Source organism: Sus scrofa, chromosome 8 (assembly GCF_000003025.6).
Source record: "Sus scrofa isolate TJ Tabasco breed Duroc chromosome 8, Sscrofa11.1, whole genome shotgun sequence".
Classification (NCBI taxonomy): domain Eukaryota; kingdom Metazoa; phylum Chordata; class Mammalia; order Artiodactyla; family Suidae; genus Sus; species Sus scrofa.
Window position 1 is genome coordinate 104,802,453 of NC_010450.4, and position 17,248 is coordinate 104,819,700.

The 17,248-nt window shown below is 38.2% G+C and overlaps 2 protein-coding genes across 3 annotated transcripts in view; one reads left to right on the top strand and one right to left on the bottom strand.

Moving 5' to 3' along the window:
• Positions 1-17,248, top strand: part of SEC24D (SEC24 homolog D, COPII coat complex component) — a 444,678-nt gene that overhangs the window by 241,730 nt on the left and 185,700 nt on the right. The window contains exon 3 of the mRNA XM_021100700.1: positions 6,489-6,596. The gene's annotated coding sequence lies outside the window, so the exon portion shown is untranslated. The remainder of the gene's footprint in view (positions 1-6,488; positions 6,597-17,248) is intronic.
• Positions 1-17,248, bottom strand: part of SYNPO2 (synaptopodin 2) — a 166,590-nt gene that overhangs the window by 124,873 nt on the left and 24,469 nt on the right. The window lies entirely within an intron of this gene.

Genomic DNA, 17,248 nt, shown 5'->3' on the forward strand with positions numbered 1-17,248 from the left:
CCTGACCAGTTTGTCCTGTGTTTAAAATATGTTCAACCCAGCAATATCAATGGAAAAAAAAGATTATTTTTTATAGCACCTGAAAATAAGTGTATATATGTATACATATGATATTTTTATGTTTATATATACTAATGCTCTATATATATAAGAAATTTTAAAGCTGAACATTTAATCTCTAAAGCAGTGATTAAATTATGTATTAGCATAGCTACATTGAAATATTTGACAATTCAAATATACTCTTAGAATCACAGTGAGGCTATCAGTGAAAAACACGTTTTAACTTCTATAATTTAATTTTTTAAATTATTTTAAAAATTATATATAATTTAATTTTTCTAGAGACTTTCAGAATTATTCAAGAAACAGATGTCATTTTCTAGTGGGTTTGCCTATAATAAACATATCCTAAAAGCAATGATAATATACTAATAACCAATATAAATTAAACACCTGTTATGTGCCAGGCACTCCATTAGCACTTTTCATTTTGTGATTTGATCCTTGCAACAACCCTGTAAAAAGATTATCCTGTGATAAAATATGATTTTCTCTATTGGAGAAACTGAGGCTGAGTATTCAAAGCCCCCAATTGCCAAGTGAGGGTACAAAGGCTCAAACCCAGCTACTCTGACCACACCCTGGAGATCCAGTAGTGAGCCAACACATTCCTCCTGCAGTTTGTCACCTACTGCTCAAGGTGAACTTCAAACACTCGAACAGTACAGAGATTTCCGCCCCCCACCCAAGGAGGGTACATTCCAAGAACCCCAGTGGATACCTGAAATTGCAGGTAGTACCAAACCCTATATTTACTGTGTTTTTCCTATACATATATACCTGTGATAATGTTTAATATATAACTTTGGCATAGCAAGAGATTAATAATAACTAACAATGAATCAGAAAAATTATACTGCAGTAAAAGATATGAATGTGGTCTCTTTCTCTCTAAATATCTTATTGTGCTGTACTCACCCTTCTTGTGATGACATGAGATGATAAAATGTCTTTGTGAGGTGAATTATGTAGGCATTGTGACAGTGTTAGACTACTATTGACCTCCTGGCAATACTTCAGAAGGAAGACCATCTGCTTTGGGTGATCCTGGCACATGGAGCCAAGATGATGTTTATGTTTGGATATCAGGAGCAGAGGATGTTGATGGTTGGGGATGGGAATGGGGTGGGAGAGGATGGAGCAGGATGGTGTGAGATTTAATCGTGCTATTCAGAATAATGTGCAATTTAAAACCTATAAATTATTTATTTCTGGAACTTTCTATTTAATATTTTCATACCGAAGTTGACCACAGGTAATTGAAACTAAGGAAAGCAAAACCATGGATAAGAGTGGACCATTATACACAGATAGGTACTCTGAAAAAAAAAGTAGAGAATGCTTTTCGGGAATATAAAATAGGATATGAATTTGGGCTATCAGAGAAGAACGGAGAGTTAATGATCCTAGTCTGAGAGGTAATGGTTAGTAGGAATTAGCCAGGCAAAGAGATGAGAAGTGCTTCAAGTAGTATAGGAGCAGATGGAAAGGCCCTGAGGCAGAAAAGAGCTTGTTCCACTAATGAAACTGAAAGAACACGAAACTGAAATACATTTAATTACCCAGAGAATGAGGGGAGATGGGCTTAGACATGTAGGCAAGCCTAACAGACCACATGAGGAATTTTGTATTCATCCTGAGTGCAGTGAAAGTAGATTGAAGAGTTTTGAGTAAAGAGAAGAATGATCCTACATGCAGTTGTTCTCTGGCTGCTGCTTAGAAAACGGACTGGAGAGTGGGAAGAGAACAGTCTGGAGAACACTGCATGAGTCACGAGTAGTTGATGATGACACTTGGACTAATAGTTGCAGTGAAGTTGGAAGAAAGAGAATGTGCTTGAGGTGCAGGCAGAAGTAGATTTACAAGATGTGGTGGAATGGCTGAAGAGGGAGGAATTCCAGAAACCCCATGAGTCTTTCCTCAATTCAATCCTCGACTCCTTCCTACTTCTCCTGTGTCTGATGGGGACTAGCCCTTTTCAGAGTTAATGCCAGTACAAATATTTCATGAGAGGGATAAGAAAGTGACTTAATAGTTATTGGTTATTTATTAGCTATTAAGTCATAAGAGTAAATTTTATCAGTGTTTCTATGTCGGAGAGATGGACAAAGTGGTGGAAGAAAGTGGTCTACGTCCAGAGAAAAGCTGTGGGACCATCTGTCAAATTTCCCTTACAAATGCCTCAAGTTGTGCGTCCTGGGAGGTTGTCATTCTGTGCTGGAGAACATTTATAGTTAAGACAGAACTCAGAGTTCAAATGACAAATAGAATTTGACCAAGCATTTCATTTTTATGAGACAATAAAAATAATTATTTTTAAAAAATAAACTAGTATATATGTACATATATAATGTCATACATGTAAATATGTTACATGTATTATATATGTAAATATACATAATAAGCCACAAAATCAATTTATATCAATAATATCTATTCTTAGGCATTTATTTATTAAAATGCTAATAGTTTATAACATTTAAAAAATTTAATGACAAACCTCCAACAAAAAAATAAGTGATGAAGCCCAATATTTGTCAGTGATTAGAGAGATCATGTCCCAAAACACACTCTTTGCAAGGTTCTGGCTACGGATATTTTAGTTTAGGTAATCAGTTCTGAGACTGAGCCTATGACTGCTGTTAAGTTATTCTCCATAAGATTTAGTCTTCTTTTCTTTGATATGTTTCTACTCAACATATGGCAATAAACCACTTCCCAGTGGTCACACTGGGCATCTCTATGAAAGTATTTGGAAGTGTGTTGTCTGAGTATGGAATTGATTAGCCAGAATTCTCACAAAGAAGAGAAGCCAAAGGAATGAGGGTGTTTTAAACATTTCAACATCAATAACAGATGAGATAATAGGGGAGCCTGGAAGAGAGAGACTAAAGATGAGTAGATTAACTATTTTAACATATATTAGAAAGCCTGTAATATGGAAGAAGAATTTAATTACTCTTTGTGGCCACAAGGGTAAAATGAGAATCAACAGATAAAGGACAAGGGGAAGCAAATTTATGCTCATTGCAAAGAAGGCCTTTCCTGACGAATTGTTCAAAAGTCACACAGGCTATGGTGGCTCACTGTCCAAAGTGGCACCTGCAGAGACTAAATGACTATTTTGCATTAATGTTTTATAAAGTTTGGTCAATTTGATTGGCTAAATCAGAAAGTTAGGCTAAAGATTCTAAAGTCTCCTATTTCTAAGATTCATCATGTAATTGGTTATGTCTTCAGCCTCTCTTTTCACCACTAACAGTCATAAATTTCTATTTGGTGATTGGGATAGTTCACTGGCATCACACGGGATTGCAAGGGCTGGCATCACACAGGATTGCATTGCAAGGCAGGGGCCTGAAGCTACACCGAGTAATTAGTGCATTTCATTTCTCTGGCCACAGTGATTGGGTCAAGAGTGAGCTTGTGACTTAATCTAGTCTGATTTCTTGAGAATTCTGGTCATCCTCAATGGGGTACAAATTTTACCATCCTTTACTGATCAGTGGCATATCTAAATTGAAAAGTGAAGCCACTGAAGCCAAATATTAGCATCAGCCTTGCCTCCTAGCAGCTGATTTGTGGACCATTAATGTGTTGAGACACTGATTTTTTTCCTTCATTCCTCAAGGAAGCTTGGCAAGGTCCCAGAAAGATCACAACCCCAGATCAGTAGACTCTGGCCAGGAGCAACCTTTTCTGTTCACCCAAAAATGCAGTAGAAATATTTTCATTACCTATGTGTGGTATCATAATAAAAAGTCCAGGATGCACTATCCTAAATAACATTGCTTAAAGAGCCTACCTTGTCCCTCTTTTATTGAACATGATAGATTCCAACTCTGGAAATCTGTAATAATTACTGTTTTGCCAGCATATTGATAAAGGTAAGCTTTCCTTTGATTTTGAATAAAAAGAATTTTTTAAAAATCCAAAATTTATCTTCTGTTTTAGTGTTGAAGGTAGATGTTTTCACTTGAATCTTTCCTTTGAAAATTATTTTTATGTCCTTTTACTCAGTGTTCCTCTTAGAAAAAATGGATTTTGGCAAGTACTGGTTTAAAAATAAAATTGTGTATTTTCAGGGTAGAGCATATTATACAACACTCTTCCTGGACAAGACTCCTACACCGAACACAGAGATGTGAGAAATGTTTTAGAGACCATACAACATGGTCTTTGGAAAATTTGTAGGGGAAACTCCAGAAAGATGGATGCTTGTTCTGATGATGATGTCAATGAACTGCCAAGCACCTGCCTGTCACTCTCACTAACAGTGGTCATTTAACATTTAAGGTTTTAAGTTGCAGAAAGCAAATTCTTACAGAGGTGTTCTCGCATTGCAGCTTAAGGCTAACACAGAAAACACCAATTTATGGCAAGCACTAACCCTAAATAAGATCTATGCCCAGTTCCTATGAAGGTTTCTTATTTAACCAGGATAAAGGAATTGAATATCGATAGTGCATGAAATCTAGTTATTTGTTGGCTAAAGTTTAAATTGTATAGCTAGCAATAGATAAATTGTTTCAAGGTGCTTCCATAGGGAAAAAAAAATCTTATTAACAATAACCAATCACATTCAAGCTCAAAACTTTGGTATATTTATGAAGGCAGGGATAGCAAGCTCTTCCGGGAGCACTTCTTTTCCTAAACTAGAATCTTCTTTTGAACTCCACACTAAGTGCTGCCTTAATCTTGAGGGAGTCAGTGTTGTCTCTATCTCAGAATACAGGCAGGTCAACGAAAACACTCTCATTGATTTTCGATCATGGGGTCTTTGAAGTGAAAACTCTGGAAGTAGTTGAAAATACATTATTAGAAGTCTGCTAGGAAACCATACCATTTTGGTCAGAAAAAAAGATACCTGCTGAGGAAAGAGATTATAAAGTTGTGGATAACCATGAAATCAAATGGTATAGAACAGCTGGCACACTGCTCATGCTTCACTGTGCTAGATTCACACCTTCCAAAGTGGGTAATAGAATTGTTTAGAAACATGTTGACATTTTGAGCAGTGAGAAGTGTTTAATTCAGAAAAAAGAACAATGTAATGAGCCAAATTCAAATTAATAACTGATGTAGTAAGGTGTTTTCACCAGGAAATAAATATTTGCTGGTTTTTAAATTATGTGTTAAGGTTGGCCCTCCACATAATTTAAAAAAGCCTGAGGCATTTGTTGGCAGTCTCAGTCAAAGGCTCTTGATTCAATGAGCCAAAGGGAAGGAAAGAGGTTCATTGTATGCAGGTGAGTGTGAAGCTGGTTTCTGGGAATCTTGGGGGCCACTGATTTGCTCACATAATCTGCTATGTCTCACTTACTCTCTGCTATTTCTGATCCATACAGCAGAGCTGGATTCCTCATACAGCTCTTTTTTTTTTTTTTCTTTTTAGGGCTGCACCTGCAGCATATGGAAGTTCCCAGGCTAGGGGTCGAATTGAAGTTGCAGCTACCAGCCTATACCACAGCCACAGCAATGACCGATCCAGGCTGTATCTGTGACTTACATTGCAGCTCGCAGCAAGGTCAGACCCTCAACCCACTGAGCGAGGCCAGGGATTGAACCCACATTCTCATGGATACTAGTTGGGTTCTTAACCTGCTGAGCCAAAGCAGCAAATCCCATACAGTTTTGATTATGCAGAAAAGAAGTGACATCAATTCATTTCAATATAGGATTGCATTTTATTTCCTTCCAGGGGAAGTCAAGTTTCTTGGGTGTATGGCACAGATGTATAAAATTTTTTCACAAAGGAGGCTACCCATTTTGTAAGTGTTAGATAAATATTTTTTAAAACCCACAAGAATAGCCTAATGACTTAATTGAGGAGTTAAATGTTCTCATAAATTGAAATGTCAGCTGTGTAATAGTTTAATATCATAGCAAGGACCCAAATTAGTAGTCAGAAGACCTATGTTCTCATCCCAGCTCTGCTACTGACAGTTTTGTGAATGAGGACAAGTTACAAACTCTCCAACAGCCCATTGCCTTACTTATAACTCTAATTTCTCAGATTTATTGTAATAATCCAACAATGTTCTTTTTAAATCAGATGGCCCTAAACGATATCACATCTATCCTTTTGAACATCTGTGGTACTATTCTCATATCCTGATTAGCATGATTTAATAGATATAATTTAATTTCTTTATAATGTTTACCAAATATAATAGCACTCATTTTAACTCTCAGTCCATCTCAGAAAATACTGAGTCATCACCATGGGAAAAGAGTTCACAATTCAGATATTTTCCTATCCTCAAGGTGGTCCTAGTCTAATGAAGGTGATGGACCCAGATATAACCACTCATTTATTCGGCAATATTGAATACCTACTAGATGACAGGCACTGTGCTACAAATATGAAACCTTGGACCTTTCCATCATAGTTAACTTAATGAAAAATTATTTCAATTTTGTAGACTCTTGGAAGATGGCTGAAGGACTCTGTACTTATACACACAAAAAATGAAGATCTGAAGAAATAATTTGGCTAAAGTGAGGAGTAGGATTCAAGTGGAAGAAATGAGGTATTAATTTTCCTATTAAAAATTAAAAACCAAATCTTTGCTATTAGTAAAATATCATTTCTTTTTTTCCTACATTATTAGCCAAAATGAAGTAGAAATCCCTTGATTTAAAGGTTTTGAGAAGCTACTTGATTTTCTAAAAGGACATTCTGAATTCTTTATGTTGAAATAAATTTAGAGATATAAACAATTCAGTTACACAAATCTAAAAGGTTAATCTGAATTTTTAAAAAGTTCATAAAATTGGCTAGGTTGTATTTTTATGGCAGATAAAAAAGAGCATTCAACTGGCTTTTTTTCCCCCTGTATGCATCTATTCATTTTTTTCTTTCAGGTTTTTTCTTTTGAGATATAATTGACATATTGTATTATTTTTAGGTGTACAGCATAATGATTTGATATATGTATATATTGCAAAACAATCACTAGAATAAGTTGAGTTAATATTCATCACTTCACAAAGTTACAAATTTATTTTTCTTATGCCGAGAAGTTTTAAGATCTATTCCTGGAGCAACTTTCAAATATATGATACAGTATTGTTGGCTGTAGTCACCATGCTGTACTTAAATCAACTAGCTTTTTTTTTTTTTTTTTTTTTGCTTTTTTGCTTCTGTTCTCTCTCTTCTTTCCCTTCCTCTCTCCTTTTTTTCAACCTCCATCTTTTCCTTTTTCTCTTTCTTCTTTCATTCTTTCTATTCTTCCTCTCTCCCTTCTTTCTTCTCTCTTTTTTCTTCCTTTATCTCTTCCTTTCACTTTTTTTTTTTATATGGCCAGGGACCAGGATCTTTGCTAAGTGCTAGCAAAGAAACAGTGAATAAGATAGACACGATTCCTTCCTCAGAGCTTACGATCTTCTATGGAAAACTGCTAATTAAACAAGTGTTTATTACAACATTAGCAGTGCTGTGATCAGGCATGTATAGTACGATTCAAGAGCACATTGCTGTGGAATATTTAGTTCAAGAACAAGAAAAAGTTCATTTCCCAGGGTTTTCAAAGTTGCTTTACACTTTACTATGTATATACTTATATATAAGTACATAAATGAAAAAATGCAATCTAGTCAAACTTGGCCTCACAGTATCCCAGGGTGATTAGGTTTAAGCTTTTTGGTTCAGTCTAACAAATAGGCTAATCATCTTTACCAGACAATTATAAAGAAATAAATAAAAGAAGGTTAAAGAAAAAACATCCTCTGTATCTGTGTGGGGATGACCTGAAACTTTCTGAGTAAAGTCTAACCTTTCTAAAGAAGTATCACTGCACACATTTGGATGTCGTTGGAACTAGTTCGGATTTTTTTCAAGTCTCAAAGTATCAGTTATGACCTAATAAGACCTATGCCATCTGGTTTTCTCTTGCTTGGAGAAGCTTTTTCTAGTTTACTCTAGAAGGACATATTTTAGATATATTTCTTCCCACACAAATTTATCTGCAGGTTGGCAAGCTTTCTCAAAGATCAACACTTCTGACTTCATCACAAGGGTTTTTTTTTCTACAGTATAATCACAGATGACTATTTTCCAAATGCTTTTTATAAGTTTTGATCCTGACCAATTAACTAATAAATCCCTACCTGGACTGATGAGTTCTGTACAAATAAACCTCTTGCCATAAAATATCAGCATTTCTTAACAGGTAACATATCAAAGATTATGGTCTAGTTCTAATTTACTGCAGCTACTTGCCTTCTTAGAGGAGGGCGGCAGGCTGGGCAGAATATCTGGGCTGGTTTGAAAGCTTGCTTCGGTTGCCTAGCAACCCTTCTGTCATGGGAGCCAGGCAGCCTGGCCTCTGCAGATCCTGAGTATCCAGCACCCTCTTCCTCCCAGGATAAGGTCCAGAAACAAACGCTCTTTTAATAGAATACTTTATTCTCTCCTGTAATCAACCCATGTATATATTTAACACAAAGCATTATAAAGTTGAAAATGGGGGAGAAGTTTACTATTTCTAGATCAATATAGTTTCCTGACCAATTTCTATATAATACTAGCACAATACATATAAGCAGGATGCTTTTTTTCAAGATGGATAGCACAGTTAAATTTTCCAAAATTCAAATTATATTCAGAGAATATATATGTAAAACTAATAACAACCCCTAAATACCAGTAGCTGAAATAGCCTTTGCAAACTCTCAGCAGTCATCTATGGAACATTAAACATCCATTATTTTCCAAAGTTCTGTTTTGACTGTAACTCAGTAATTTTTAGGAAAAAACAAGCTCTAGAATAACATCATTAAAAGCCACCCTATTTCAGCACTGTCACCAGTATGTATCATAAATCAGGTACACGTTTCTACATTAAGAGAGATAATACAGTACTATCTTGCAGCTATTCTACTAGAATGCATAAAATTAAAAGGACAGTTTTTGACCGTTCTTTTTTCCAACAGAGAGGGCTAATGTCTTTAAACCGAAACCTCTTCTCTCTCCCTATCTATCTATCTATCTATCTATCTATCTATCTATCTATCTATCTATCTATCTAATCTCTTTCTTTTCTCTAGTACAATTTCAAGAAAGCTCTGGGAAGCAGCATGGTAATGGAGAAATACTTGCCTGAGAGTCAGGGCACTTGAATCTAGATTCTGCTCAGACACTACCTGTTGCATAGCTTTGAACAATTCACTTTATTTTCTGTGCCTCAGTTTCCTCAGCTGTAAAAGGACAAGATTGGCTGTAGTTAATTTCTGACTCCAAAAATTTGTCTTGCCAATAATATCAATTAAAGAGAATCCAGCAGGCACTATGATTAGGAAAACAAAGGTAAGTATCTGAACAATGTCAATTTTTGGATTTTTTTTTAAAATGCAAAAAAATATTTCCTGTACGAATTTCATCTTGCCTCTCTGCCCAGCACCTGCTAGGCTCCATGCAAGGCAGTGCATGTTGGACCACTTAGTGAGGCAGGACTAAGAGGAGGTTATGGTTTCTGCTGAAGGGGAAAGAAGAAGATTCCAGGAGGAGAATGAAATAGATGGTATCTCCCCAAGTATGCCTCCAAGGAAGAGGTGTAAATCCATGGGCAAGGATGGTCTAGGCAGGGGCTAACAGAGGGTTAGTCCCTAATGCTTCTGCGTCCACTTGTTGAGGTGGGGCCAGGGAGGGAAGCACATTCTCACTCATCTTGGAGAGGAGCTCTGGGGAAGTGGACCAGCCCTGTACCACCAAACTTTGGCAGACTTAAGAGAGCTGGAAGTCAGGACTTGGCTCCTCTAGTGAAAGGCATATTTGACTACAATAGTAATAATTTACATTTATTACATTTTATTACAGCATTTTACAGTTTTTTGTTTTATTACACCTTTGAATAATGTAACTCTTGTAACTGATCGTATTTTTCTCTGTGCTTTGACTACTAGAAAGTTTGGAGAACAAACTGCAGCTTGGCTTGCAAAGCTGCTGAGTGTCATTGTACAGGTTCACACTGCACAACTCCAGGGGGTGCTAATTTCCTTTCGAGTAGTGGTGTCAACACCATTTAATCAAGGCAGAGAAAAACAGTGCTTTAGTCATGCTTATTATTCTTTTCCCCCTACTTCCAACTTATCATCCAAACCTCTCCACTGCATGACCCAAACACTTCTTAACCATATCCTATTCTCAAAGCGTTGCAGCTACCACAATTCACATCCTGATCATGCTCCACGGTTGCACAGCTTCCCAGCAGCTCCAGATACACATAAAAAAGCAAAAGATTTTTTCCTCTCCTGGATGGTTCAATAATTATGTGAATAAATTTCATTCTTGCTAATGCTCTGAATAGCTGCCTATCACACACAGACAGGGCAAAATCCAAGGTCTGTTTCAGGATTTACAAAGGCCTTCCTTATTGCTCCCAACTCCTTCTCCAGTTTTTCCTCCTATAATCCAGCTCTCTTCTCCCTTCTCAGTTCACAGAGGTGCTTGTAGTTCCTCAAACACACACCATGCCATGCCTCCTTGCCACTTCAAATATTGTTCCATCTGCTCTGATTGCATTTCCCTTCATCTGCCTCATGAAAATCTACTACCATCTCCCCTACTAGACTGTACATGCTGGAGGCAGAGTCTGCATCTAATTGATCTTTGTCTTCCCCAGTACCTAGCAAGACGGGGTAGGGGATTAATAGATACAAACTACTATGCATAAAATAAATATCCTACAAGGATATATAAGGAGAACATAGCCATATATATAAAATATAATATTTTACAGTAGCTATACATGGAATATAACCTTTAAAATTGTGAATCCATTTTGAACACCTGAAACTTATATAAGATTGTACAGCTACTATATCAATAAAAAAAATCTTGGCACTTCTTAGACATTTTTTAAATGTCTTGGAATTCTGAAACATGAAAGTTGGGAAACTGTCACACCGAAACTTCAGGGCGCCAATTCCACACCAGCCTATCTACAGTTGTTACCCAAACCCAGCTGGGCAGAGAGTTATAACCACACATTTCCCCCCTAAGTTCATGGAGAACTCTTACCTATCCTTAAGATAATTCCCACCTCTTTCTCCTCTGAGTATACTGGAGACAGAATTAAACTAACCCAGTGATGTTAATAATAATTAAATACAGCTGCACTCAGGAACTCTTTTAGGGTTAGAATTTAATGAACCTGGAGGGAATAAACGTTGCTCTGGGAAAGCTACGGAGCTAGGCTTTTGTCCTCACAGAACAGCTTTAAAGGAAAAGAAAGAATGACAAAGATCATAATCCCTGATACCTAGGGCCTGTAGGAACTCCTGTTTGTACATGATGACAATGAACAATGACTAGCAAAAAATGCAGTAACTAGTGGGTTTTGAGGATGGAAAAAAAAAAAAATCAGTGCATTACTTCCAAGTAGACTGGGCTTTAAGGCCAATAGCCATGTAGTTTGAGGTTGGCATATTACTGGCTGGTGAGACTAGGTAGCAAATCGTATCTGATGCTTCACATGCTGATGAGTCCAGGTAATGAAATTGTATTTCCTTGGGTCAGCAATATTTCCCATTCTGATGCCTCCCTAACAAACATTTATTTCATTACCATGGCGATGAAATGACCACATACTTGAAACTTTGGTGTCCTCCACAAAATTGATTATACTGTAGACATTTTAGCAAAGTTCTACACCCCACCATGCAATGAAATTACAGTGCAAGTGGGAGCCATATCCACGCAAGAGAAAGGAGAATCATTCTCACTCCAAGAAAAATTGGTTATTGGATTCCTATGGTTACAAAGACTGTTAGGTTTTATGTGCCTAGGACAGCATAGAGATGGTATGTCATACATCTCTGGACCAGCATGGATGGTCCTGTCAAGTGGGCACGAATGTGCAGGGGCAGGACAGTAAATGCTGGTAGGCACAACCTATCCAACACTGAGCAAGGTCCTGCTCTTTTTTGCCCTGAATCCCCTATTGGCTTCTGTGTTGCCCATGCATAAGGTACATGTTTGGGGAAATATTTCTACCTTCTTCAGTGCCATATTATTATTATTACTAATGAATTAAGTCAGAATGCTCATTGTTTTGTTGCACCCCAAATGATAACAACTAAAAGGCAATGCCAAATTAAACACTTCTATATTCCTCACTGCAGCCATGCTACAAGACCCTCTTCTGCTAATTCTAGATCCTCATGCTCTGAAAAAATGAGTGGCAAATGCTTCTTGCAGACCTGTACAGTCCTGGAGTACGGGTATACCTGTGACAGAAGGGATTATTTTTGATAAATGTCTGTAATTTTGCATTGATCTGTTGGCCCTTAATCCACTGGGGAATGCTACACACCCACACAAAGCCCCTGGGTAGTACCTTTCACATTTAAACTTTGATTTACTGACAGAAGTGTAAAATCTGATGTATCTAGGCAGTGCCTCTCAACTACATATGTACTGAAACAAAAATTACATAGAAGTGCAAATTATTCCAGCTGACATCAGTCTTAATTGAAACTTAGAATAACAATCCCCTTAAGACTTTCTTGAAAAACTTGTTGCCACATGATCTCTGGTGGTTTTTGTTTTGTGGTTTATTCTGTTTTGTTTTAAGGGTAGCCTGTTACGATATCCATCCTTTCCTCATTTTTCATAAGAAGAGGTTCAGGAAGCTAAGGAAAGGAGCTACCTATAGAGGAGCACAAAGGTTTTATTTACAAGATTTACTTTGTGTTTTAGCACATATGTATAATTAAAGATATAAGGCCAGCCAGCCAGTCCAAATATGGCTAAACTATACTATGTAGATAACACTTCCAGTAAAAGGGCTTTTTGTTTTGTATTTTGGCTTTTTAGGGCCACCAGTGCAGGATATGAAAGTTCCCAGGCGAGGGATCAAACTGGAGCTACAGCTGCCAGCCTACGCCACAACCACGCCAGTCCAAGCCAAGTCTGCGACCTACACCACACACAGCTCACAGCAACACCGGGTCCTTAACCTACTGAGCGGGGCCAGGGATTAAACCCACATCCTCATGGATCCTAGTCAGGTTCGTTATTTCTAAGCCACAATGGGAACTCCCCCAGTAAAAAGGTCTTATTTCTTCCTGACAGCCTGAGCCTATTAGCTGTCTGTGATCCCTAAATAAACGTGATTCTTACCAGACACTTTTCCTTGGAATTGCCAATGTAAGCCAACACTATGTCTCTCCATCCTACTATAATGGCAGCCTTATATTCACAAACAACAGAAATCAGAAACTGCCAGGCATTCATGTATTGGAAAAAGCTGCTGTCTTCAGTTTTATAAACAAATTTGGTATGTGTCTCTTTGTATGAAAAAGTAGGTCCCAACTGAATACATAGGTAGAAAATATAAGTCCTATGAATATGTAGGTAGAAAAGACTTAAGAGCAAAACCTATTTGACCATTGTGCCAGCCTAAAAAGTAAACAGTTGGAGTTTCCTCAGGGAATTCTTTAAAAGGACAAAGACCACCACAAATATAGCATGTTTTTACTTGCATCAGGGAACATCTATCTGTGGGTCTTAGAGCAGAAAGTCAATCTCTTTTTCTCCAAAAGTGAAGGATTTCTTTTTTCTTGTCTTTGTCTTTTCAGGGCCGCACCCACGGCACATGGAGGTTCCCAGGCTAGGGGTCCAATCAGAGCTGTAGCCACTGGCCTACGCCAGGGCCACAGCAACTCAGGATCTGAGCCACATCTGCGACCTACACCACAGCTCACAGCAACGCTGGATCCTTAACCCACTGAGCGAGGCCAGGGATCAAACCCGCAACCTCATGGTTCCTAGTCGGATTTGTTAACCACTGAGCCATGACGGGAACTCCTAAAACTGAAGGATTTCTTGAGGGAACCAAACAGCACTGCACATCATGCAGAGGTTTGTCCACTTCAGATAGTACCTGATTAGGACTGGTAACAAAAAAATTGTGACAGTGACAAATCTCCATGTGGTTAACTGGAATTACTAAGTGGCAAGAAAAATTAAGCGGAAGTACAAAGACATGCTTTCCATGTGAGTTTTCCTTTGACCTTCACTCCTTGCTCATTTATTTAACCATTCTATGAGCATAGATGCGAGACGCTAAAGTCCCTACCCTTAGGGTGCTCTCAGGGTAGTGAAGGAAACAGCAATATAAACAGGTAATTATGAAACAATGTATCAAGTGACAATGATATGCACAAAGTATTATCAAAACATGGAGATAATTTATTCAGGGCCAAGACACCTCACCTTCTGAGGAGATGAGAGAAGTTTGCCAGGTGGAGGTGGGAGAAGCAAGGGTGAAGACAGATGACCAAATAAAAAGCACATATAGATACAAATATATATGCATATATGTGAAGAGTAACTACAAGAAATTGGTGTTACTGGAGTTTAAAGCTCAAATAGTCTTTTTGTAAAAAAAAAAATAAGGCTAGAGGATTAGAGCATCATTGGTAGAGGATCCATTTTCTAAAAGTTAAAGAGCACTGGCTTTAGTCTGAAAGGAATGAGGAAACATTGAAGAGTTTTAATCAGGAGAGTATCATGGGCTGATATGTGTTTTACCAATATCACAACAGCTGGCAATTGTATAGAGGATAGATCTGAAGATAAGATCTGGGCTAGAGGCAGAGCTTTGGAGAGCATTATCATAATAAGGGTAGTAAAACTTCTGAGAACAAAATATAATAATCTCTGAGGGACAGTGTGCAGAGTAAGAAGGCAATGGGCTGACCATGAAACCCTACAGCATACCAACATTTAAAGGCTAAGCGAAGAACTTAGGTAAATTTTAACAGTCTTCCTTTACCAGAGGAGATTATTCTTGATTTGGCCAATGTGCCCACCTACTGTCTGGTTATTCCACAATTAGATTGGTATCCAAAAAAGAAATGGTTTCATATGTGTATTTTGAAACATTCATTTAGGTTTATTTCATCCTCGGCAAAATTGTTCCAGTGTGCAATTTTAATAAAGCTGGAGTATGAAATACATATTTTTTATTAGATCACACTAAAACTACAAAGAGTTTTCTTGATGGTTAAATTACTTTACAGTTGAAAGAGAGAGAAAGCCTAGGAAATGATTACCTTTCCTCTGTTTCATGGTGGGTTATTTTATTCTTAGAGCCCATGCATGGTCCATGACAGAACAAGTACCTGGGAGTGTGTCCACTGTAGGTGCCAAGAACTATTATATCTACTCTAACATATGTGAAGTTGGATCACTTAGATAAAAGTTTTTTTTTTCATGACATGGGTAATCTCACCCACTCCAATGACTTCAACTACCAGCTGCACACAGATGAATTCCAAATCCTTCCTATGCTCCTGAGCTCTGGATCTTTATGCACAATTGCCAGTAAGACACTGTGGATGGCCTCCAGGAACCTCCCACTTCAAATGCATGAAAGTAAACTCATTATTTTTCTTGTACACCTGTTCTTTCTCCCATAGTCCCTGTCTCCAAGAATGACACTAAAATTTGCTCAATTACCCAGGTCAGCTCAGATCCTTCTTTCTCCATCACCATCTCCCGCACCCCTTGATCAATGGGCTTCCTCTCCTCTTTTCTACCCTAGTCCTCTGTCCCCTACACTAGGACAAGAATCATAATTGCTCTCTCAGCCTTCAGTTCTCTCATCCAACCAACCCTTTCTTCACAAGGTCTTCATATTATTCCTTAAAGGTGTAAAATGTTTTTCATAGATTCCCATTGCCTTTTGAAAATTCTAACTTCTTAGCAGTCACAGGTCCCTCCGTGATGTGGATCCTGCTTAAGTCTCCAGCTATATGTTTTTTGTCTGCTCTCCATCCTCAGCCTGCCCCACACTCCAAGGCTATAGCTGCAGCAAACTCCTGCAGTCAGAGGATCTTAACAGGCCGTGCTGGTTTATGCCTTAAGGGTATTCCTAGAACACTACTTGTAACTCCCTCCTCCATCCTACAGAAACTTTCCTGTATTCATTCTTCGGCTTATGTATTTCATCTCCTTAAAAAACATTCTTATTATCCCTTTCTAGCCCCCTCTGTGCCTCTACTTGTCCCCTTCATCTTCTACAATAACACTTACAAAATCCCAAATCGTATTATACTAATTGAATCACATATTTGACTCTCTCTATAATAATGCAAGCTTTTTGAAGAGAATAACCTTATAACATTCATCGTTGCATCCCTGGAGGCTAGTTTGTCATGGTGCACCCTTAATTGATGTTTACTGATGCCACAACAGTTTTTTTGTTTGTTTGTTTTGTTTTGTCTTTTTGCTATTTCTTGGGCCGCTCCCGCGGCATATGGAGGTTCCCAGGCTAGGGGTCAAATTGGAGCTGTAGCCACCGGCCTACACCAGAGCCACAGCAACATGGGATCTGAGCCACGTCTGTGACCTACACCACAGCTCACGGCAATGCTGGATCATTAACCCACTGAGCAAGGGCAGGGACCGAACCTGCAACTTCATGGTTCCTAGTTGGATTCGTTAACCACTGCACCACAACGGGAACTCCCATAACAGTTTTTAAAACTGATATTAAGATGAGAACATTTTTCCCTTTTCATTTAATTACTCTTATATAAAAGTCATGAAAATATGAGGGGCGAAATGACTAAGTACGGTGATTGCAAAGAGATTTAGGTCAAAGTTCAACTGTAATTAATTGCAAATGGCTGATAGGGCACAAGCTTGAGGGGTAGAGAGGCCCAATCCAGGCTCTGAAGGATAAGTGTCATGATCTGTTAGCAGTTTCTGTCCAGTTTGTGCCTTACACTCGCTCTTCCTCACCTAATGTAAGTATTCATTAAGCAAGTCTTTTTAAACAAATATTCAGTAAGTATTGTTTTTTAAGATCTCACTTTGTGGAGTTCCCGTCGTGGCACAGTGGTTAACGAATCCGACTGGGAACCATGAGGTTGCGGGTTCGGTCCCTGCCCTTGCTCAGTGGGTTAAAGATCCGGCATTTGCTGTGAGCTGTGGTGTAGGTCGCAGACGTGGCTCAGATCCTGAGTTGCTGTGGCTCTGGTGTAGGCTGGTGGCTACAGCTCTGATTGGACCCCTAGCCTAGGAACCTCCATATGCCAAGGGAGTGGCCCAAGAAATGGCAAAAAAAGTCAAAAAAAAAAAAAAAAGAAATTCTCACTTTGTGTACATAAGCAAGGAAGTATATGCATTTTCAAAGAATAGATTCACATTGGGGACATTGTACTGAAACTG